Raw genomic sequence first — 26478 nt, forward strand, 5'->3', positions numbered from 1 at the left:
GGCCAACTATTTCCTAGTTTTGCTTCCATTCATTTACATCCTTTTCCCTCCACAGTCAACAATTACAGAAATGAATACGTTGAGTTATGTCATTTTGGCCAACATTTTACAAATATGAAATGTTTTCGTTTAGTATTTGACTATTTGAAAGGCATTGTTTATTGAGGAGTTAATAGTTGTCACAGCCTTCCAACATTATCATATGTTGCAATTTTATTGTTATGCGTATTTGTATATCCACTCCCGTTGCATATCAAATACCTATTAACCAATCATTACATATCATTCTTGTAGCTCATTAAAACATTACATTTAGCAACCGTCAAGTAAGAATGAGGGAGGTAGTGTCCTACGTTAGGTTAGGTTGGATTAGGTTAGGTTAGGTTAGGTTAGGTTAGGTTAGGTTGGGTAACGAATGTTGCAAACGTTTATGGTTCCAGCATAACGTACGTCATCGCTGCTGTCGATGGTAGGAATGTCTGGTGATGTGGACATTGGCGTGGCTCCTCACTGATATGTGGGACCCCTGAGCTGTGGTGGGAGTAGGAGAGGATATGCTCCAGACTTTAGAGCGTAATTGTACATCCAGTACCAGGTACATTCCATGTCAGGTGCACACAGTGCGATGCACATAGTGCTAGGCACAGTCAATGCCAGGTACGCACAGTGCCAGGTATGGTCAGTGCCAGGTATTCTCAATGACAGGTACAGTCAGCAGGTACGCTCAGTGTCAGGTACACACAGTACCAGGTAAGGTCAGTGACAAGTACAGTGAGTGCCAGATACACGCTGTACAAGGTACACACTGTGCCAGGTGCACTCAGTGTCAGGTACACACATTGCCAGGTACAGCACGTGCCAGGTGCACACTGTGCCACGTACTCTTAGTAACATGTACACTCATTGTTATGAACACTCATTACCGAGTACATTCAGTCCTATGTGCACTCAGTGCCAGGTACACTGGGTGCTATGCACACACAGTACAACGTACACTCAGTGCCAGGTACACTGGGTGCTATGCACACACAGTACAACGTACACTCAGTGCCAGGTACACTGGTTGCTATGCACACACAGTACAACGCACACTCAGTGCCAGGTACACTGGGTGCTATGCACACACAGTACAACGCACACTCAGTGCCAGGTACACTGGTTGCTATGCACACACAGTACAACGCACACTCAGTGCCAGGTACACTCAATGTAAAGCATAGACAGCACCGGGTACAGCCACTACCAGGCGGACTCAGTGCCAAGTACACACAGTGTTATAAACTCTCAGTACCAGGTACAGTAAGTGCCAGACACAGAAAGCACAAGGTACGTTAGTGCAAAGTATACCCAGTACCAGGTACACCAAGTAACAGGCACACCCAGTGCCAAGCATACCCAGCGCCAGGTACACCTAGTATCAGGTATATCCAGTAGAAAGTACACCCAGCGCCAGGCACACCCAGTACCAAGTGCACTCAGTGGCAGGTACACCCAGTGCTAGGAAACCCCAGTGCTAGATACACCCGGTATTAGGTGTATCCAATACCAGGTACACCCAGTGCCAGGTACACCCAGTATCAGGTATACACAGTGCCAGGTACACCCAGTGCCAGGTACACCTAGTGCCAGGTACACCCAGTATCAGGTATACACAGTGCCAGGTACACGTAGGGCCAGGTACACCCAGTACCAAGTATTGCTACAGAAGCCATCCATGTTACCTCAAGCTAACCTGTTAAGTTTCCATACAGATTTTGCCTCCTGTATTAAGCCGAGCTGTAATTCTGGCTACATTTATTCCTTTTTCCGACATCATCTTGATTGTTTCTTTACCTGTCTCCTTCTTGCCATATTCTCTCTCCATTTCTATATCGCCATTGCTGAACCCTTTCCCCTTGCCATCCCCTTTAGATTTTCTTTCATCTCTTTTTTTTGAGGCTTTCCCCTTACCCCATCCTCTTACCCTTCCTACCCCTCTTGATCTCTCTCTCGTCTAATCCCCTCACTCCTACCCTAGCCTCCCTCTGTCACCACTGATACGTAGCCCATTTTATTTCTCCCCACTCTACCACCCAGCTGCACCCTCTCCCTTCCCCTGCTGTGTGGTGAGTTAACAAGGTAACTCGACCCCGTGACTTTGGTTTACCCTGGCTTCGACCTTACTTAACCCTGATACTGAGGATACGTTTGCCCTGCTTCTATGTTGCCTTGATTGTATCATACCTGTGCCACTGATGTAAATCCTTCCTCTCTGAGGGGTCAAGGATCATCCACCCGGGTACCCCTACCCACGCACACATCGCTCATGGTATCGCTGAATTGCTCATTTAGAGGAAGAAGACCCTGAAAGTAAAGTCAAATTTAGAAATCAGACTCTGATGGCATCTAATGATCAGATCTCGAACGCTGTTACTGTAGTAGAGTATTTAGGACGACAGTTGAATACAAACGTAACATTAAGGAAGGTGGACACTTGTCATGATTCTGGCCAGTACCTGGAGCCTGAGGAAGGGTTCCTTCCACACTGGCAAAGGTGCACACAGGTTCGCTGGAGGTCTTAGGGTCTCACTTGCTCACTAAGCATGAACGAAGCCTTAACGGAGTTTCATAGCGTCATATTCAAGATTCATAAAGCTTTGTTCGCCTTGAAGGTGTGTGTGTGTGTGTGTGTGTGTGTGTGTGTGTGTGTGTGTACTATATGTGTGTTACGGGAAGAGAATCTTATGCTCGTATTTCCTCATTTGTTAACCTTAACTCTTAGGTGTGTACACACACACACACACACACACACACACACACACACACACACACACACACATGCACCACAATCGCAGCATAAAAGTACTTTTTTAAATCTTTTTAATAAGTTTCTCGTTAGATTTCGTGATATATCGTTTGGTTGTTTTGTCTCTACATATTCCGAAGAATCTGTCTCTGTCGTCGTAGTACACACGGCTGCCAAAAAATTAAACTTTGTGATCAGGTCATCCCTCACTCTTCTCTTTTCCATGTTGGGCAAATTTAAGGCTTCATTTTAACTCATCTGTCTTATTCATCTTTGTCTCCACTTCTCTGAACTTCCTCCATTAGTTCTTTGTGAATCTTTATCTGCGATGCCCAAACTTTTGAAGGTTGTTATAGTCTTGATGTGAACATCTTGAAGATTATTTCCATATCCATGATAGCGTATTCTGTTCAGATATTCGCCAGTAGACAATTGGCTTCCTTAACCGTCCTCCTATAGTGTGTGTGTGTGTGTGTGTGTGTGTGTGTGTGTGTGTGTGTGCGGCACCTACTGCTTATAGGCATATCAGTGAGACACATGACCCTCAGGCACTCAGGTTAGGTCAGTGCCCCTGGAGTGCCTGAGGGTCGTCGGCAACGAGGGCGGCAAAGATTAATAGTAACCTCGGCCACAAGTACTGACCCAGGCAGCTGGCCCAGACTTGCGGAACATACCGTCACTTGTTAGTGGTCAACTGCTCATTATGTGGCTCGGGTAGGCTGACCCCTCGTTGGGTCACCCTCTCCTTCCCTTCCTTGAAGCACAGGCAGCTTCCCCTGAACCCCTCTACACCTTACGATACCTTCCCTCACTTTCTGACTGGTCGAAGACCCCCTGTGTGACCCAGGGCCCACTCTGGCGCACTTGTCACCCTCCTCTGTCGATCTGACGTACCCACCGCTGGCTCTATACTTGCCCCACCTAACCCTTGACAGGCAACCTTCACCCATGCTATCAGTGTTGTGGTGTGTCTAGGTGACGTTAGCCAGATGAAGACCTTGTAAATGAAAATTGAATCAAATGCTGACACCTTAGTTATGTTCCTCACGTCTCGTTTCCCCCCCCCAAAAAAAAAAACTACTACCATATTCCACATAACCGACCACCACCTTCCTCATAACCTACTACCAGCTTCCTCATAGCCTACCACCACCCTCCTAATAGCTTAACACAACCTTCCTCATAGCCTACTACCACCTTCCTCATAGTCTACCATCACCCTCCTCATACCTTACCCCCCACCTTCCTCATAACCGACCACCACTTTCTTCATATATGCATACATATATATATATATATATATATATATATATATATATATATATATATATATATATATATATATATATATATATATATATTGACAACATATCGACCCCGGTATACCACATCGTTCCAATTCACTCTATTCCTTGCACGCCTTTCACCCTCCTGCATGTTCAGGCCCCGATCACTCAAAATCTTTTTCACTCCGTCTTTCCACCTCCAATTTGGTCTCCCACTTCTCCTCGTTCCCTCTACCTCTGACACATATATCCTCTTGGTCAATCTTTCCTCACTCATTCTCTCCATGTGACCAAACAATTTCAAAACACCCGCTTCTGCTCTCTCAACCACACTCTTTTTATTACCACTCATCTCTCTTACCCTATTATTACTTACTCGATCAAAGCACCTCACACCACATATTGTCCTCAAACATCTCATTTTCAGCAGATCCACCCTCCTCCGCACAACTCTATCCACAGCCCACGCCTCGCAACCATATAACCATATAACATTGTTGGAACCACTATTCCTTCAAACATACCCATTTTTTGCTTTCCGACATAATGTTCTCGACTTCCACACATTCTTCAACGCCCGCAGAACTTTCGCCCCCTCCCCCACCCTATGATTCACTTCCGCTTCCATGGTTCCATCCGCTGCCAAATCCACTCCCAGATATCTAAAACACTTCACTTCCTCGAGTTTTTCTCCATTCAAACTTTCCTCCCAATTGACTTGCCCCTCAACCCTACTGTACCGAATAACCTTGCTCTTATTCACATTTTCTCTCATATATATATATATATATATATATATATATATATATATATATATATATATATATATATATATATATATATATATATGTATTGGAAAGGATTACAATTTTGAGAGTGATCAATTATATTCGTATGAGTCCACGGGGAAAATGAAACACGATAAGTTCCCAAGTGCACTTTCGTGTAATAATCACATCATCAGGAGAGACACAAGAGAGAAATATAACAGTCCGTTGATATACAACGAAAAGACGTAGCTAAGACGCCATTTGGTAAACATGCGATCGTCTTGGACCCCTTTGACGTTACTCCTCCTACAACAGTTGTTCAGATCACAGAGTAGAGGTAGCGCCATCTATGACCTCCTGAGACACACTGACACCATCATCACCAGACATAATCTTCTACAAATTATATACAGGGATGAACCCCTACAACAACACTGGTGCTGCCAGTGCTGCTGTTGCTCTTGTTTTTCACGTTGGAGACTCCAGTCACAAACAAAAGTCCACATCAAGGCCGGGCCTTAATGGAAATAGAGATCATGAAATGGAAAAGAAGAGACAAGGGAAAGTATTTACGCGCATTTTTTAGGAAATGACTTTCCTATCTTTTAAAATGTTCCAGGTCATAATTATTGAAAAGCATAAGAAAGTAAAGAGTTCTAAGGCTTCAAGATGTAAAGAAGGAATCAGTTATCAAAATGACCCACCCTTGATGACCACACAATAGTCATGTGACGCAGCAGCTTGCCGAGTATTGCGTAGTTCAGCTAGTGGTGGGGACACCAAGCAGCCAACTCTCGGGAGCAAAAACCAACGTAGTACCTGCTGAAGAGAGAAAGTGAAGCAAAATTATACCGTAGGGCAAGCGGGTCAAGTTTTGAAGTTAGCCTGGGAGAGTTTATAAGCAGGACCGCTTTCGACTCAACTCTGTCAAGTAAGGATGCAGAGCTAGACCCACCCCAGATGTGAGAGCAGTACTCCATACATGGATGGATCAATTCCTTGTGTAAACGGAGCAAATGTTCAGAAGAAAAGAAATTTCGATATCTAAACAGGACATCCAGTTTCTTAGAGGCAGAATCACCTATTTCCGTGATGTGGGGCTTCCAAGAAAGAGCGAATGGTACAGCAATACCAAGTATGTTCACTGAGTCAAGAGGTGGAATTACAAAACCATCAAGTAAGAGAAGAGTGTTGAGGAGTTTTTGCTAAAGAGATGGGTAGAGTCTGGGTCTTGGAGGCAGCAAACTGAACCAGATTTCGTCTACTCTACTGAGATATCCAGTTCAAGTTGATTTACTGGGGAAGTTATGTCGAGACGAGATGCAGATCGAGTGAGAGAAGAAGGAGCAGAGCTGAAGGATGTGGATGAATGCAGTGTTGAGTCGTCAGCATACGAGTGCACGAAGGTGAGGATCAATAAGTGAGCATCTGCATTCCAGACTAAAGTTTTTGTCATCTTAATTACCATAAAATATATTTGATTGATTTTTTCAGTGACTATATCACACTCCCTTCATCATGACTGAGATATGCTTGCGTCTGAAGCCCAACATACGCAGTTATAACAAAGATGCACATTGGACTCGGAATGCGTGAGATGCGGGATTATTTAGCGAGAACATGAGTCTCGACACATGTGACTGACATCTACCTGCGAGTAGCCTTTTGAACAATAGTTCAAAAAGAACTTGAAAAAAATCTTTTGGACTCAAGATGAATTGAAGTTTATACAGGCAGATCCATCTACCACCACTGGGAGTTTACCTCTTCTGATGTAGCTGTAGAGATGAACTATAAACTTTTTCACCAGACTTATTCTCATAACATGATCATGTACATGATAACTGAGAAATCTTTCTCTGAACATTCCAAGATATATGTAAGCATTTCTTCTGTAGCATTGTCTTACTCACGATACTTGAAAGGTGGCCTGAATCTGCCTGTTGTAAATATTTCATTCATTATACACTTTATTCTCTTATCCAATCCTCGTTGCTGCTCAACAGTGTTCTCTGATTCTCTTAACATGTTCCCACAATGTAGCTTGTCGTGTACTTCAGTCACTGAGGCGTAGTCCTTGGATCTTCTGAACACTCTTTACCCTCTTTGTGCCGCCGCTCACAGGATGGGTTGGAGTACACTACAAATTCGCTACTCCTGTGGCAAAAATCAAACCAGCACCACAACGCCATGATCTTCAACAATCTTCTCTACACTGCCACATCCCCTCACCATCACCTCAACGCCATCACCCATCACTGTCTTCTCCACACTCCTGTCGTACCTGATAACCATCTCAGCACTATCTCCTATGTTACTAGTATCTTCACCATCATCCCTAAGACAACCTCTATTTTTCATTATCATATTTCATTTACCATCTACGTTCTTCATGACTCACCATCACTTCCATTTCTCATTATCGCCTTCACATCGGGACCAACCCATCCTCCTCCATGATTTTACCACAACCAACACTACCTCAACATCACCATCCCAAACACATAAGTTGGTCTCTCATAACCTCAGGAAAGGCCAGTACATTCAATACATTACCCAGAGTCTCGACTTTGTTCTTCGGTGGGCACCAGTACCTGTGAACCTATTTACCATCTCTCTCCATCACCTTAACACTAACACCATTCTCCACCATCACATCAACTCCACCATCATCCTCCACTCCCTTTCCCACAACACTTTGAATTTCCTCTCCTGCATACTACCACTTGACCACTCCTCCAAAAGCAAGCCGAGGACCTACAAAAACCAGGATCGTTTCCTCTGGCTGATGCTGTCGACTCGAGAGGACATCTCATCCTTCCTCGGTCATTGTTTGCTTGGATTTTCTTTTGTAATATTTTAGACAAACTAAGTCGGGACCTAAAGACTCGTCTTATATTTTTTCCTGTGCAGATAATGCGATACTCCGTCTTTAATATTAGTCTAGCAAATATAACGTCGTTCTTGAATCAGTTTGTCAAACTGGGCAGCTCTTGAAGGAACGCTCACGTTCAAGCAGACGCCAGCACTTGACAGCCAGTTGATGTAAACAACTTCTGGCGGCCACCCCAGCCTGGCCTTGTTAATCAGCAAGTCTCGGAATATCGTTAACATCTTCAAAAGAACGACACTGGGTAGAGACGCTTTGAGGCGGGTGGGATGGCCTCGACCAAGACGCGGGGCTGTCGAATTAAAACTTTGTCGCCCGCCTGTCTTCACTATGTAAATTGAATTAGCGGACTTGCAAAGGCGACAAGAAGGCTAGATTGTCGGAGGACCACCGCTGGCTTCTTGCAGCCGGCCCACACGTCTCCGAGAGCCTGTAAAAGATCCGACCATCTCGCTGTGTTTAGAGTGAAATTCAATAGGTGAGTCGTATGTATAAGAAAAGACGTGGTGGCTTCACACACACACGTTTGAGAATTTGTTAACTTTTTTGTGTTTAGAAGACGAGCTGGTCTTATCTAACTTGATGGAGGAGGAGAAGGAGGAGGAGGAGGAGGAGGAGGAGGAGGAGGAGGAGGAGAAGGAGGAGGAGGAAAGAAGACTTTTACACAAACTTGTCTGTGGAGTTTTATGTATTGCAGGATGGATCCCTGGTGGATGAGACCTGTTGGCGCATTGTGATGCGAGGATGAGTGTAGCGATATGATAAAGACCATGTTATGTGGTATAAGTTGTGGCATGTGGTGATACGTGGTGATAAACAGTGATAAGTAGTGACACGTGCTGGCTATATGTAACGAAGCGTAACATTTCAGGAAGCCTGAACGGTGCATGGGCAAGCACCTCGGTTGAGCACATTCAGTCCCCCCTACCACCTCCCCCCTACCTCCACCCCTTCTAGTTGTTCCTATTACCCTTGCCCGACACGAACGACCACAAGGTTGTGAGGACGTTCACTGTCGTAGTCTTGTGAGGTTTTCCAGAAACTGAGGCTGCCAACATATGTGAGTGAAGAACAGTGTGGTAATGTTCCTCCTGGTGTAAGATATGACCAGTGTGGTAATGTTCTTTCTGGTGTAAGTGAAGAACAATGAATATAATGTTCCCATTTAATGCAAGTGAAGAACATTACGCATAATATTACCTTGATGGAGATGAAGAACAGCGACTGTATTGTTTCTCTTGGCGTAAGTGGAAGAATGATAACAACGATGATGCAGTCTGGCAGTGGTGTAATCTTTTCCCAGGACGAGACCAGCAAGCCTCCTCGGTCCCCTGGTGAGAGAGATCATCCATCACACGGATGCTGCTGCCTCTCCCTGCATGACACAGGCGGAGAACCCCTGACGAGTCAGGCCAGGCGTGTGGCACAGTCGACTTACTGACCTGGAGTCCAGACACTGGCAGTGGCGCTGGGAACATAACACTGGTACTGGGATGCATGACACATGTACTGGGAACATGGTACTAATACTAGGAACATGACACTGGTACTGGGATGCATGATGCTGGTGCCGGGAACATAGTACTAATACTATGACACTGGTACTAGGAATTTATGCTCTTGGTACTGGGAACATGGCTGTGGAACTGAGAATATGACTCTGTTTCAGCGAACTTATCATTGTGATAATGGGATCATGTCACCGGTACTGGGAACTTGGTGTTATGGTACTGAGATTCTGGCAGTGGGTACATGGCGTTTGCTGGTACTACTTCATTGGTACTGGGAAAGCAGCACTGGTACTGGGAACATTGCATTGATACCGGGATCATTGCATTGGTGCTGGGAACATTATATTGGTGCTGGGAACATGGCACTACCACTGGGAACATGTCAGTGGTACTTGGAATTTGGCACTGGTAATGTCACCACAGTGTTGACGAGTATTGCATGATACCACAGATCATGTCCTTCAAAATCAAAGATGTACCTATAGCAAGCGTCAAGTTCATTAAAAGCAATCAAACTCCTGTACAAACGGAACAGGTTAGTAATATGAAGTAATATACATGGGGAAATTCGAGAAAAATTAGGCGTATCACAAGAAACACAAGAAAAGGAAAGGGAGTGAGGAGGACTGATAATCTTGTCCACCCTAACGTTATATTTTGTGGTAAGACGGTCTGTGTGCGGAACGTGCATGTTGTGTCCACTATGGGGCTGTGTTGTGTGTTCAGGGAGGGTCCGTAGGATGCAGGACTGGGAGGTGAGGTTCTGCAACTTGAAGCCACGCATTATGATGAGTGACTGATTTACTTGACCGAGCACAACCCAGACTACATCGTCTGCCCTGTTGGTAACATATAATATCCCTCGATCATGACCATACTGTCAATCAGAGGTCAGGTCTCATGACCAGGCCATCGTGCCGAGGGTCGTGTTGTCGTGTTCTGGGTCGTTATCTTCGTGCTGGTTATAATACAGGCGTATATATCTTATTTTCAAGTCAACATCTTATGAAGAGAAATTCTGTCTCTTTTCCACGGATTCTCTGACCAGTGAGGGTCACGATGCACGAGGGTTTGGTTCTCTGATGAAGGTTCATAATGATGGAGATAATGACAAAATCATCTAATCAGACTACAGTAAATACCGTTTAGGAATATAAATCTATAAAGAAAAAAGATAACCGCAAAATATGCGAGTAATGGAACTAATTTGTTCCATTGTCCGGCACAGTAGTGGATGGTGTGTTCCTTGATGATCTATCATGATGGAACAGCCAAGGAATATGAGACATCTGCAAGCAACACAGACGGCCATGTTGTGTGCCGTTTGCTGCCTAGCTATTTTCCCTTATTTCTACTACAAAACAGAAGCAAGTGTATATTGCGCTCATGTCCATGTTGTGGGGACATAAGAAGAGGGGAGTACAGAGTGTCAAGGTGGGGGCGGGTGAGTCAGCTTGTGTGGGTGCAAACCAGACGAAGGAAAACGTTACCAATCAGGACCTGCGACTGTAGGTATAATGAGACCAATGGCTCTCATGGAGAACACGCCACGGGAACCGCTCCTCTGGGGGTCACTTTGCTTGCCAAAGCTCATCGGTGTGACATGGCACAAGAGCTGTCATACTGGGGATTTCTTACTGTGCGTGTGTGTGTGTGTGTGTGTGTGTGTGTGTGTGTGTGTGTGTGTGTGTGTGTGTGTGTGTGTGAGGGCATAGCGACACTGAGAACACGTGGGCAGGAGAATATTAGGCTGTACACAACATATTCTGCTCATGCATGAGTAGTAACGACAGGGCTCAGCCAACCTAGCTGTGTATACGTTCCGTTGTGGTTCGTCGATACATTGGTTTTAGAAAGGAAAAAGGGAGTTACAAATGCATGAATAAGAAACGATATTAAATCATTTCCCGGAGAGACAGTGGTAGTGATGAACACTTAGTAACCTTCGACATGTATGTATGTATGTATGTATGTATGTAGGTCAAACTTTCCAGCAAGACCCATAGTGAGTTCAGTGGGCTCCATCACATATAGATTTTCAAAAGGGTTAGTTTCTTTATCAAACCCACGAGTGGGTAAGATGTCAAATTCTGATATTATGAACAATGTAGATTTAGTTAATAAGCTTAATGATGTCCATGTTGATTTTGATTTCAGACTGGGAAGTTCTGATGTTTCATCCTTGTTCATATAGTTCCAGTTGATGACCTCTTAGAATATTCGGTTGATGTCTTGGATGATATTGATCGACCTATTTCAAATCCTGTGTTTATTGAATTGGTGAAATTCTTGTGTATAAAAGTCTGTGTATTTCTATTTAACAGATAGTATTACGCAAAGAAATTAGGTATGGCGATGGGTAACCCTCTTTCACCAGTAATCTTTACATGGAATTATTTGAACAAAATTACTAAGGAATATCTTACCCTTTAAAGCAATTTGGTTTAGGTATGTTGATAATCTTTGTATTTGGCCAACAATCGAAAATTAACAAACATTTCTCCCTTCACTTAACAATTTAGTACCTTCTATCAACTTTACTGTGACTATGGAAACTATTTGTATGTTACCATTTATAGATTGCATGATACATGGGACAGAAACAAGTTTAAGTTTATCATGTGCAGGACACCCACTAGATGTTAGTTCATATATTCATTATCACTCAGCTCAACATGACATAATTAAATTCCTTAGGGAATTACGTATATACAATCAGGAATTTACTGAAGATGAGTTTGAGAAGATATATTCTATTGGATCAAGTCAAAGTATCCTAGATCTTTCATTCATCCCTTAAGTTGGCAAAGAAATCATTTTATAGAGTTAAATCCAAACCTCCCCTTGATACCAAGAATCTTTTACTTTTCTCTTTTAGTGTTAATCTTACTTTACTTCCTATGTTGCTTAAATCCTTTAATGTAAATGTAGCCTTCAACAATAGCAATACCGTAAAGAATATCTTAATCAAAAACTCACCAGAAAATTCTGCGGGCTGTGTTTACAGAATACCTTGTTAAAAATTGTAATACGTTATAATGAGCAGACTGGTAAGGATCTTTATGTTGGACTTAAGCAACATAGATACAGTATAAGAACAGGACAAGAATCAAATGATTTGTTTAATCATGTTAAGAATCATGACCATTGTACTGACTAGAGTAACGCCAATTCTGTTATTAACTGTAACTCCTTTACCACGAGAAATATTATTGAATCATCTGTCATTAAATTGTAACAGCTATATTCGTGGTCTATACAAACTTGATAGTTTTGTCGTAGGCAAAATTTGTAAACAGTTCCCTTTCTTGTCCACATAATAAAAACTTTATGACGGGCATGATGGTAGACCCGAACACCACCAATCCGAACACCACGGACCAGACCCAAACACCACCAACCCGAACACCACCATCCGGGAACGCTTGTTTACCAATGATGTCTCAGCTACGTCTCTTCCTTTTATATCAACTGACTGTTCTACGTCCTCTGTCTCATTCTTGTATCTCCCCTGACAACGTGACCATTACACGAAAGTGCACTTGGGAACTTATTGTGTTTCATTTTCGTGTGGTTTTATGCATATGCTAGATCACGCGCACCACTGTGACCTCTTGCAATAGTGAAATTTGTTTGTACTAATTAATTAAATACCAGCGTATAACTTACAGCTATGTCGTAAGTTTGGTTATTTGTCAATAAGCGATTGTCACTCAGTCTGGACAGCGTCTGTCCCGCTAGTGTGTGGTGAAAGGCTATCTGATATAGGATGAAGGTAGTGGTCGTGTGGCATAGGCTTTTCGTGTGGTGCCAGTCGGAAGTATGGGGTAGGTTCCTGGTGTGGCTTGAGGAGGAAAGTAGCTGCTGCAGGTCTTCAAGTCTGGCCACCCAGGCAAGACACCTGCCATCCCCACTCTTTACACACACACACACACACACACACGGACACATGTGTTTCTTCTGTGAATCAGCCGTACCTCAGCAGCATCTCCGTTACCTTGTTGCCTCTGCTGCTGCTCACTGACATTCTCATGCTGTTCCATATGACTCAGCCACTGCTCTTACTATTGCTACTGTTGTTCCTTCCTCTTTTGCTATGATCACCTTAGCTACTGTCATAGCCCCGTCCCTCACTTCTGCCCCACAGAAACTGTGCTGGCGGAAGGTTGTTGATGTACCTTCTGTTAAACCTCAGCTCCTCCGACTCCAGCCGCGTATTCGACAATGACTGTTAGAAGAAATTAAAGAAAATATGAAAAATTGAACCGATAATCGTGCAAGATATCATACATAGAGAAAGAATATGTGTAAGGACGCCCCTGTATTGTGGCTAGAATGATACTGACAAAAGTGGTTGGGAATATGGAGTAAGTTGTGAGGAGGATGAAAATATATGTAAGATGTGTTTTACGAGGACACAGCTGAACATCATAGTCAAGAATATGATATATTTTTCAGCTTTAGAATAGGAGAGGATTATATACTGAATGAGGCTATTAGATTAATAGACGAGTAAATGGTGTTGCTAAACTTTGGAAGTTATGTAGACATCGAATTGTTCCATAATGTTTACATATGTGAAGCCAAATGAACCATGAATAGTTAAAGTTTTTTTTTACTTTCTTTCCTAGGTTCCAAGATCCTTGAATGATCGATTATCCTATATCAGTTATGTATGTTTAACGTGGATGATGATAATGGTTTAGCCTCTTGAGAGAAACGATGCAACCCTGAAGTATGATGGCCACGTCTTGCATCCGGTCCTGAAGGTCCATCATACCCAGGGGTCGTAATGCTGTGCTTCAGGGTTAGTAACCATCTGCAGATCACTACAGTATTGATGCCATCTTCTTGAACCTGCTCTTACTGCACTCCACTTTGTAGGACACCGTGGGTATTTGGGCCCACTTTAGGCTACCTGTCATCCTTATATGTCGATATACTGTATCCACAGCACGTTCTATACTTGCCTCCACCTTCCTCGTGTACCCTTCACCCATACTGATGCTGAAATGGTTTATTTATAGACATATTGACATATAAAGAATCTTGCAGACTAAATACAAATAATCTACTGCATGTCACCTGTCTCAGTTTACCATCACACCCTTCATGGTGCCTGCTACCTGCCACAGCCTACCATCATATTTGACATAGTTTTTACTTTATATCTGTTGATGGAAAGTGTACAACATATAAAGGCATGCCCCACTTTACATGTGCTCAAACCTTTAGTCATGTAATACTGATAATAACACAAGTAATTTATATATTGGTAATGGCGTTGTGTGTCTCTCTGTCTGTGTGTCTGATTGGAAACAGCACCGATCTTGATGGCGTTACAAGTGGTGATGCAGTGGAAGATGCTGTGTCAAGGGGTAATGATGTTACAAGGAGTGATGATGAGGTCGCAAGTGATAATGATGATGATGATGATGCCACAATGGGTGGTGTTGACGATGCCACAAATGATGATAATAATGCTGAAGGTAGTGACAGAGAAACCATAAATGATACAAAGGAACACAAACAGCAACAGACCAGTGAGTCGTTTCCAGGCTGTTGGTGATCGTGAGACACAGAGATTACTGTGCTAGATCAGAGACACAGAGATTACTGTGCTAGAAGCGGAAAAGTAAACACAAAGTGTCAACATCTTATGTAACGAAGGAGGCGCAAATGATGTCAGTCGTGAACTAGAAGCAAAGTGTTTGTCAAGTTTATTCTTAAATGTAGCAACAATGTTGTTTTAACTATCATCATTGGCAACTCATTTCATAGGTTAACAGTCCTGTTCAAGAGCAAGTATGCTGACTCATTCCAGGTAAAACGTTTGTTCATCATTGTAAGTGAAACTAGACAAATCTAGCCTTAGATACCTGCATCAAACGAGATTATCAAATCCTTTGATAATCATAATTGATGCAGGTCATCTAACCGGGTGTCATAGAATATGTTCGTCTGGGGACCAGCTTGGTAGCTCGCTGCTGTGCTCACTCTGTTTTGTCGACATCTTTTATCAAGTGACCAAAACTTGAACACAGTATTCCAGACGGGGAAGAACCAGTGATTTGTAAGAAGTGAAAATTAGTTTCTTAGGCATAAATTCAAATGCCTCACCTATTCTTCATTTTTTATTGCTTTCTGGGCATTAGTTTATCAAAGATTATTACTTATTCACCATTTGTAGTTCAGCAGCATTTTACAACCTATGTGTACAACTTTGTACTTTTTTATATTAGAATTCATTTGCCACCTATGACCCACTCTGCTATTTTCTCTGTCAGCTTCTAGCTGTAGACGTTCAATTTCTGTTGTTTTACTTTTGAGTTTTGTATCGTTTATGAATTCGGATACCTTTATTATAACGCAGCCCATATTCAGTGTCAAGACTGATCCCTAAGGCACAGCACTTGTTATGTTTAACCATTTTGCTGTGGCTTCATCGTCAGTTACTACTATATTTACGACCAGTCAATCAATTTCTTAGTCACAAGATTACAACCCTATCTGAATCATGTGAGTTGACTTTAGCCAACAACCTTTGAATATTTCCTGATAGTCTGAATATTTAGTATCAGTCGCTTTGCTTTCACTAAACATTCTGACCTGTATAGCAGGAATAGATTATCAGGTAGATTTGACAGACATGAACGGTTTTGTTCAACATTATACTGTGACCCGACGATAAAGTGGTGATCCTCTGTGTGATATACAATCTTGTTTTGAATTATGGTTTCCATAAGTTCATCGAATACGGACTTAAAGCTAATTAGGCGACAATTTCCGGACAGGAATTATTACCTTCCTTGAACATCGATGCTCCATTTGCAAACTTCCAGTCGTGTGGAACTTTCCCTGAAGTAAGTGACTTACTGGAAAGAGCAGTCAGGGGTTCAGCTGTCTCATTTTAGCTTCTATCATTTTTATCATATAAGACGTATCAGGACCTTTGTGTTCAAAAATTCTCTTTTATATTTCATAGTGATGATATATCTTGTACGTGTATTTCAATATAATACAAACTCTTCTCCCCTTCTAGCAGAGTTACAGGGTCAAAAACATGAGCAGCGTTTTCAATAGTAAATATGAATGAAAGAAATGAATGCAAGATTTAGCATGGCTTTAGTGTTTTGAACCAAACACCGTTTTCTGTAACTGATGAAGAAAATGACTTCCTTGCTTCTAGCAGGATTCTTAAACTCTGGTGTTTCTTTTGCTATCTGCCGCAAGATACTCCTCACATATTAACGTTTACTTTGCTATATAAATGCTTTAGCTTCTTGACGCAGATGTACATAACTTACTCTGGTTACTGTCCTCTTGGTGTGAACATTTTTCCAGCATCAGGCAGTTCTTTATGCCATGGTCGTCTATTTTGGTTTGGTTCTAGAAAATGACCGTGTGTTAAGCAGTGACACGTGTTCCCTCTGGTACTTTGTCTTACTGAAGCTTTCCTAAGCTTACTCTCAAGTTGTTTTCATAAACGATATCATCCCAGCTTATGCTGTCAAGAGCAGTGTGAGCACCAGGAGAGTCTGCTAGTCTAAAATGTGATATTTCTTCACGGTTGTCAGTCATGTTGTCCTCCAGTATAAGCAGTGTCGAGAGATGATGATAAATGTTGTGATGATAACGTGACATGGTTCCACATGAAGCCACAAGAGTTGATAGTGATGCCACCAGTGACGATGCAAGTTGTGATGACTCCACATGCAGGTGCTGTCATCACATATGCTAGCCACACCACTAAACACCTCCCTCCACGCCGCCATAACTACTAGGGCGTGATGCGTGGAGGACAAAGTTTACGGGTGGCCTAAATATATGTGTAGACACCGCTATTTGCAGGACTGTGATAAATGTATTTGCTCAGACTGGTTATTTAACGGCCTGTTGCCCCCCGCTTGTATGTATTCCAGGGGCACGCCCAAGTGCACGGTGTAGACACACACAGCACAGCTGACGCATGTGTAAGTATACGCATGCACGCGCGCACACTAAAACTAGCATACTTACAGTACTTACACACACACACACGTGAATATATATATATATATATATATATATATATATATATATATATATATATATATATATATATATATATATATATATATATATATATATATTATCCCTGGTGGGGAGAAAGAATCCTTCCCACGTATTCCCTGCGTGTCGTAGAAGGCGACTAAAAGGGAAAGGAGCGGAGGGCTGGAAATCCTCCCCTCTCGATTTTAGCTTTCCTAAAGAAGGAACAGAGGAGGGGGCTAAGTGAGGATATTCCCTCAAAGGCTCAGTCCTCTGTTCTTAACGCTACCTCACTACTCCCGCATTAGCGAGGTGGCGAAAGGGAACAGACGAAAAAATGGCCCAACCCACCCACATACACGTCCACACACGCACATATACATACCTATACATTTCAACGTACATATATATATATATATATATATATATATATATATATATATATATATATATATATATATATATATATATATATATACACAGACTATACATATATAAACATTACATAGTTCACACTTGCTGCCTTCATTCAATCTCGTCGCCATCCCTCCACACATGAAATGACAATCCCCTCCCCCGCACGCGCGCAAGGTAGCGCTAGGAAAAGACAACAAACGCCACATTTGTTCACACTCAGTCTCTAGCTGTCATGTATAATGCACCGAAACCACAGCGCCATTTCCACATCCAGGCCCCACAAAACTTTCCATGGTTTACCCCAGACGCTTCAAATGCCCTGGTTCAATCCATTGACAGCACGTCGACCCCGGTATACCATATCGTTCCATTTCACTCTATTCCATGCACGCCTCTCACCCTCCTACATGTTCAGACCCCGATCGCTCAAAATCTTTTTCACTCCATCCTTCCACCTCCAATTTGGTCTCCCACTTCTCCTCGTTCCCTCCACCTCTGACACATATATCCCCTTTGTCAATCTTTCCTCACTCATTCTTTCCATGTGACCAAACCATTTCAATATACCCTCTTTTACTCTCTCAACGACACTCTTTTCATTACGTCACATCTCTCTTACCCTTTCATTACTTACTCGATCAAACCACCTCACACAACATATTGCCCTTAAACATCTCATTTCCAACAGATCCACCCTCCTCCGCACAACTCTATCTATAACCCACGCCTCACAACCATATAACATTATTGGAACCATTATTCCTTCAAACATGCCCATTTTTGCTTCCCGAGATAATGTTCTCGCCTTCCACACATTTTTCAACGCTTCTAGAATTTTCGCCACCTCCCCCACCCTGTGACTCACTTCCGCTTCCATGATTCCATCTGCTGCCAAATCCACTCCCAGATATCTAAAACACTTCACTTCCTCCAGTTTTTCTCCATTCAAACTTACCTCCCAGTTGACTTGTCCCTCAACCCTACTATACCTAATAACCTTGCTCTTAATCACATTTACTCTCAGCTTTCTTCTTTCACAAACTTTACCAAACTCAGTCACCAGCTTCTGCAGTTTCTAACCCGAATCAGCCACCAGCGCTGTATCATCAGCGAACAACAACTGACTCACTTCCCAAGCCCTGTCATCCACAACAGACAGCATACTTGCCCCTCTCTCCAAAACTCTTGCATTCACTTCCCTAACAATCCCATCCATAAATGAATTAAACAACCATGGAGACATCACGCCACCCTGCCGCAAACCTACATTCACTGAGAACCAATCACTTTCCTCTCTTCCTACTCGTGCACATGCCTTACATCCTCGATAAAAACTTTTTACTGCTTCTAGCAACTTGCCTCCCACACCATATATTGTTAATACCTTCCACAGAGTATCTCTATCAACTCTATTATATGCCTTCTCCAGATCCATAAATGCTACATACAAATCCCTTTGCTCTTCTAAGTATTTCTCACATACGTTCTTCAAAGCAAACACCTGATCCACACATCCTCTACCACTTCTGAAACCACACTGCTCTTCCCAATCTGATGCTCTGTTCGTGCTTTCACCCTCTCAATCAATACCCTCCCATATAATTTCCCAGGAATACTTAACAAACTTATACCTCTGTAATTTGAGCACTCACCTTTATCACCTTTGCCTTTGTACAATTGCAATATGACATGCATTCCGCCAATCCCCAGGAACCTCACCATGAGTCATACATACATTAGATATCCTTACCAACCAGTCAACAACACTGTCACCTCCTTTTTTCATAAATTCCACTGCAATACCATCCAAACCCGCTGCCGTGCCGGCTTTCATTTTCCGCAAAGCTTTTACTACCTCTTCTCTGTTTACCAAATCATTCTCCCTAACCCTCTCACTTCGCACACCACCTCGACCAAAACACCCTATATCTGCCACGCTATCATCTAGCACATTCAACAAACCCTAAAAATACTCACTCTATCTCCTTCTCACATCACCACTACTTGTTATTACCTTCCCATTAATGCCCTTCACCGATGTTCCCATTTGTTCTTTTGTCTTACGCACATATATATATATATATATATATATATATATATATATATATATATATATATATATATATATATATATATATATATATATATATATATATATATTTATATTTATTATACTTAGTCGCTGTCTCCCACATTAGTGAGGTAGCGCAAGGAAACAGACAAAAGAATGGCCCAACCCACCCACACACATGTATATACATAAACACCCACACACGCACATATACATACAGATACACTTCAATGTATACATACACACACATACACAGACACACACATACATAAACATGTACACACTCACACCTGCCGCCCCCATCCATTCCCACCACCACCACCGCCACACACGAGACAGCACCTCCCTCCCCCCGCACGCGCGCAAGGCTGCGCCAGGAAAAGACAAAGGCCACATTTGCTCACACTCTCTCTCTAGCTGTCATACGTACATGCCTTTACCCTCTCTGTCAATACCCTCCCTTATAATTTCCGAGGAATGCTCAACAAACTTATACCTCTGTAATTTGAACTCACCTTAATCCCTTTGTACAATGGTACTATGCATGCATTCTGCCAATCCTCAGGCACTTCGCCATGAACCATACATACATTGAATATCCTTACCAACCAGTCAACAATACAATCACCCCCTTTTTTAATAGGTTCCACTGCAATACTATCCAAACCCGCCGCCTTGCCAGCTTTCTTCTTCTGCAAAGCTTTTACCACCTCTTCTCTGTTTACTAAACTATTCTCCCTGACCCTCTCACTTTGCTCACCACCTCGACCAAAGCACTCTATATCTGCCACTCTATCATCAAATACATTCAAGAAACCTTCAAAACACTCACTCCATCTCCTTCTCACTTCACCACCACTTGTCATTACCTCCCCATTAGCCCCCTTCACCAATGTTCCCATTTGTTCTCTTGTCTTACGAACTTTATTTACCTCCTTTCAAAACATCTCTTTATTCTCCCTAAGATTTAATGATTCTTTCACCCCAACTCTCATATGCCCTATTTTTCACTTCTTGCACCTTTCTCTTGACCTCCTGCCTCTTCCTTTTATACATCTCCTAGTCATTTGCACTACTTCCCTGCAAAAATTGTCCAAATGCCTCTCTCTTATCTTTCACAAACAATCTTACTTCTTCATCCCACCAATCAATACCCTTTCAAATCTGCCTACCTCCCACCTTTCTCATGCCACTAGCATCTCTTGAACAAGCCATCACTGCTTCCCTAAATACATCCCATTCCTCCCCCACTCCCCTTACATCATTTGCTCTCACCTTTTTCCATTCTGCACTCAATCTCTCCTGATATTTACTCATACAAGTCTCCTTTCCAAGCTCACTTACTCTCACCACTATCTTCACCCAAACATTCTTTTTTCTTTTCTGAAAAGCTCTACAAATCGCCTCCACAAGAGAATCATCAGACATCCCTCCAGTTGCCCCTCTGAGCACATTAACATCCAAGTCTCTCTTTCACATGCCTATCAATTAACACGTATTCCAATAATGCTCTCTGGCCATCTCTCCTACTTACATATGTATACTTACGTATATCTCTCCTTTTAAACCAGGTATTCCCAATCACCAGTCCTTTTTCAGCACACAAATCTACAAGCTCTTCACCATTTCCATTTACAACACTTAACACCCCATTTTCACCAATTAAACCCTCAACTGCCACATTACTCACCTTTGCATTCAAATCATCCATCATTATAACCTGGTCTCATTCATCAAAGCTGCTAACACACTCACTCAGCTGCACCCAAAACACATGCCTCTCATGATCTTTCTTCTCATGACCGGGTGCAGAGGCACCAATAATCACCCACCTCTCTCCATCCGCTTTCAGTTTCACCCATATTGATTTAGAGTTTACTTTCTTACACTCTATCACATACTCCCACAACTCCTGCTTCAGGAGTAGTGATACTCCTTCCTTTGCTCTTGTCCTCTCACCAACCCCTGACTTTACTCCCAGGACATTCCCAAACCAGTCTTCCCCTTTACCCTTGAGCTTTGTTTCACTCAGAGCCAAAACATCCAGGTTCCTTTCCTCAAACATACTACCTATCTCTCCTTTTTTCTCATCTTGGTTACATGCAGAAACATTTAGACACCCCAATCTGAACCTTTGAAGAGGATGAGCACTCCCCACATGACTCCTTCATCTGTTTCCTCTTTTAGAAGGTTGAAATACAAGGAGGGGAGGGTTTCTAGCCCCCCCCCCCCCGCTCCTGTCCCCTTTGGTCGCCTTCTATGACACGCGGGGAATGCATGGGAAGTATTCTTTCTCCCCTATTCCCAGGAATATACACACACAGACATATATATGAGTGTGAGCGAATATATATATATATATATATATATATATATATATATATATATATATATATATATATATATATATATATATATATATATATATATACATATATATATATATATATATATATATATATATATATATATATATATACATATATATATATATATATATATATATATATATATATATATATATATATATATATATTTTTCTTTCTTTTAAACTATTCGCCATTTCCCACGTTAGCGAGGTAGCGTTAAGAACAGAGGACTGGGCCTTAGTGAAATATCCACACCTGGCCCCCCTCTGTTCCTTCTTTTGGAAAAAAAGAAAGAAAAAAAAAAAAAACGAGAGGGGAGGATTTCCAGCCCCCCGCTCCCTCCTCTTTTAGTCGCCTTCTACGACACGCAGGGAATACGTGGGAAGTATTCTTAATCCCCTATCCCCAGGGATAATATATATATATATATATATATATATATATATATATATATATATATATATATATATATATATATATATATATATATATATATATATATATATATATATATATATATATATATATATATATATATATATATATATATATATATATATATATATATTGTTTTTTCCAAAGGAAGGAACAGAGAAAGGGGCCGGATGAGGATGTTTTCCTCAGAGGCCCAGTCCTCTGTTCTTAACGCTACCTCACTGACGCGGGAAATGGCGAATAGTATGAAAGAAAATATATATATATATATATATATATATATATATATATATATATATATATATATATATATATTTATATATATATATATTTTTTTTTTTTTTGCTTTGTCGCTGTCTCCCGCGTTTGCGAGGTAGCGCAAGGAAACAGACGAAAGAAATGGCCCAACCCACCCCCATACACATGTATATACATACACGTCCACACACGCAAATATACATACCTACACCGCTTTCCATGGTTTACCCCAGACGCTTCACATGCCCTGATTCAATCCACTGACAGCACGTCAACCCCGGTATACCACATCGATCCAATTCACTCTATTCCTTGCCCTCCTTTCACCCTCCTGCATGTTCAGGCCCCGATCACACAAAATCTTTTTCACATCGTCTTTCCACCTCCAATTTGGTCTCCCACTTCTCCTCGTTCCCTCCACCTCCGACACATATATCCTCTTGGTCAATCTTTCCTCACTCATTCTCTCCATGTGCCCAAACCATTTCAAAACACCCTCTTCTGCTCTCTCAACCACGCTCTTTTTATTTCCAAACATCTCTCTTACCCTTACGTTACTTACTCGATCAAACCACCTCACACCACACATTGTCCTCAAACATCTCATTTCCAGCACATCCACCCTCCTCCGCACAACTCTATCCATAGCCCACGCCTCGCAACCATACAACATTGTTGGAACCACTATTCCTTCAAACATACCCATTTTTGCTTTCCGAGATAATGTTCTCAACTTCCACACATTTTTCAAGGCTCCCAGGATTTTCGCCCCCTCCCCCACCCTATGATCCACTTCCGCTTCCATGGATCCATCCGCTGCCAGATCCACTCCCAGATATCTAAAACACTTTACTTCCTCCAGTTTTTCTCCATTCAAACTTACCTCCCAATTGACTTGACCCTCAACCCTACTGTACCTAATAACCTTGCTCTTATTCACATTTACTCTTAACTTTCTTCTTTCACACACTTTACCAAACTCAGTCACCAGCTTCTGCAGTTTCTCACATGAATCAGCCACCAGCGCTGTATCTTCAGCGAACAACAACTGACTCACTTCCCAAGCTCTCTCATCCACAACAGACTTCATACTTGCCCCTCTTTCCAAAACTCTTGCATTCACCTCCCTAACAACCCCATCCATAAACAAATTAAACGCTGTCTCCCGCGTTTGCGAGGTAGCGCAAGGAAACAGATGAAAGAAATGGCCCAACCCACCCCCATACACATGTATATACATACACGTCCACACACGCAAATATACATACCTATACATCTCAATGTACACATATATATACACACACAGACACATACATATATATATCCATGCACACAATTCACGCTGTCTGCCTTTATTCATTCCCATCGCCACCTCGCCATAAATGGAATACCATCCCCCTCCCCCCTCATGTGTGCGAGATAGCGCTAGGAAAAGACAACAAAGGCCCCATTCGTTCACACTCAGTCTCTAGCAGTCATGCAATAATGCCCGAAACCACAGCTCCCTTTCGACATCCAGGCCCCACACAACTTTCCATGGATTACCCCAGACGCTTCACATGCCCTGACTCAATTCACTGACAGCGCGTCAACCCCGGTATACCACATCGATCCAATTCACTCTATTCCTTGCCCGCCTTTCACCCTCCTGCATGTTCAGGCCCCGAACACTCAAAATCTTTTTCACTCCATCTTTCCACCTCCAATTTGGTCTCCCACTTCTCCTCGTTCCCTCCACCTCCGACACACATATCCTCTTGGTCAATCTTTCCTCACTCATTCTCTCCATGTGCCCAAACCTTTTCAAAACACCCTCTTCTGCTCTCTCAACCACGCTCTTTTTATTTCCAAACATCTCTCTTACCCTTACATTACTTACTCGATCAAACCACCTCACACCACACATTGTCCTCAAACATCTCATTTCCAGCACATCCACCCTCCTGCGCACAACTCTATCCATAGCCCACGCCACGCAACCATACAACATTGTTGGAACCACTATTCCTTCAAACATACCCATTTTTGCTTTCCGATATGATATTCTCGACTTCCAAACATTCTTCAAAGCTCCCAGGATTTTCGCCCCCTCCCCCACCTTATGATTCACTTCCGCTTCCATGGTTCCATCCGCTGCCAGATCCACTCACAGATATATATATATATATATATATATATATATATATATATATATATATATATATATATATATATATATATATATATATATATATATATATATTTATTTCTTTTTAAACTATTTGCCATTTCCCGCGTTAGCGAGGTAGCGTTAAGAACAGAGGACTGGGTCTTTTTTGGAATATCCTCACCTGGCCCACTCTGTTCCTTCTTTTGAAAAAAAAAAAAAAAAAAAAAAAAAAAACGAGAGGGGAGGATTTCCAGCCCCCCGCTCCCTCCCCTTTTAGTCGCCTTCTACGACACGCAGGGAATACGTGGGAAGTATTCTTAATCCCCTATCCCCAGGGATATATATTTATATATATTTATATCCCCAGGGATATATATATATATATATATTTTTTTTTTCTTTTTTTTTTCATACTATTCGCCATTTCCCGCGATAGCGAGGTAGCGTTAAGAACAGAGGACTGGGCCTTTGAGGGAATACCCTCACCTGGCCCCCTTCTCTGTTCCTTCTTTTGGAAAAAAAAAAAAAAAAAAAAACGAGAGGGGAGGATTTCCAGCCCCCCGCTCCCTTCCCTTTTAGTCGCCTTCTACGACACGCAGGGAATACGTGGGAAGTATTCTTTCTCCCCTATCCCAAGGGATAATATATATATATATATATATATATATATATATATATTGTTACGGAACACGTGTGCTTGTGCTCACATGTTCGCGTATATAACGTGTGTGTGTCCATATGGTATTGATATTTCTTATCAGGACGAGGATTAAGGCCTCCCTCTGAGACGTCCTCCGAGCGTCAGTTCACACCAAGCATTAGGCGTAATACTTTAATTTTAATTTTATTTTGAAACCAGATGGTCATTTGTCCTTGAGCACCCCGACCCTTCTCCGAGGAGGGGGGGGGGGGGAGTAAGTTGTCATCAGCTGCGGAATATTTCGCCACCGTACTGGACATGTCGCTGCAGGCTTACCAGAGGGAGGGTGATCTACGCAGTTTGTGTAACTGTTCCTCCAACCAATCAGAATGTAACTGAAGCTCATAGCCAATCAAAATGTAAGGTTGTATAGCTAGCAGGGAACGCTTATATACCCATGACACCCGCTGAGTCTCGCTCTCTAGCCCAGCGAGGTAAGTGGTCCACCCCTGCTGTAAGTCCTGCTGTGTTGTAAGCCTGTAAGCCCTGCTGTGCTATAAGCCCGTTATAATTATTAGTGTAATGTTATCGAAGAACTGCCTTAGAGGAAAGAGAACTCCTGGCTTGAAATCTTATCTGGAATGTTAAGTCATGTACGAATGTTATCTCAAGTTCAATGTTAACTCTAATGTTCAGTGTTAACATAATGTTTCATGCTTGATTTATGTGCCTATCTTTGTACACTTGAATTCTTTCATTATAAGTAGAATTAATGTGATGCTGGTCTTTAATTCAATCCCATAACTATTATTGTGTTATCCTGAGTTGTGCAACTTGACAAATCTATAACGTCCTTGCAAGACAAG

The sequence above is a fragment of the Panulirus ornatus genome, chromosome 1 (assembly GCF_036320965.1).
Source record: "Panulirus ornatus isolate Po-2019 chromosome 1, ASM3632096v1, whole genome shotgun sequence".
Taxonomy (NCBI): domain Eukaryota; kingdom Metazoa; phylum Arthropoda; class Malacostraca; order Decapoda; family Palinuridae; genus Panulirus; species Panulirus ornatus.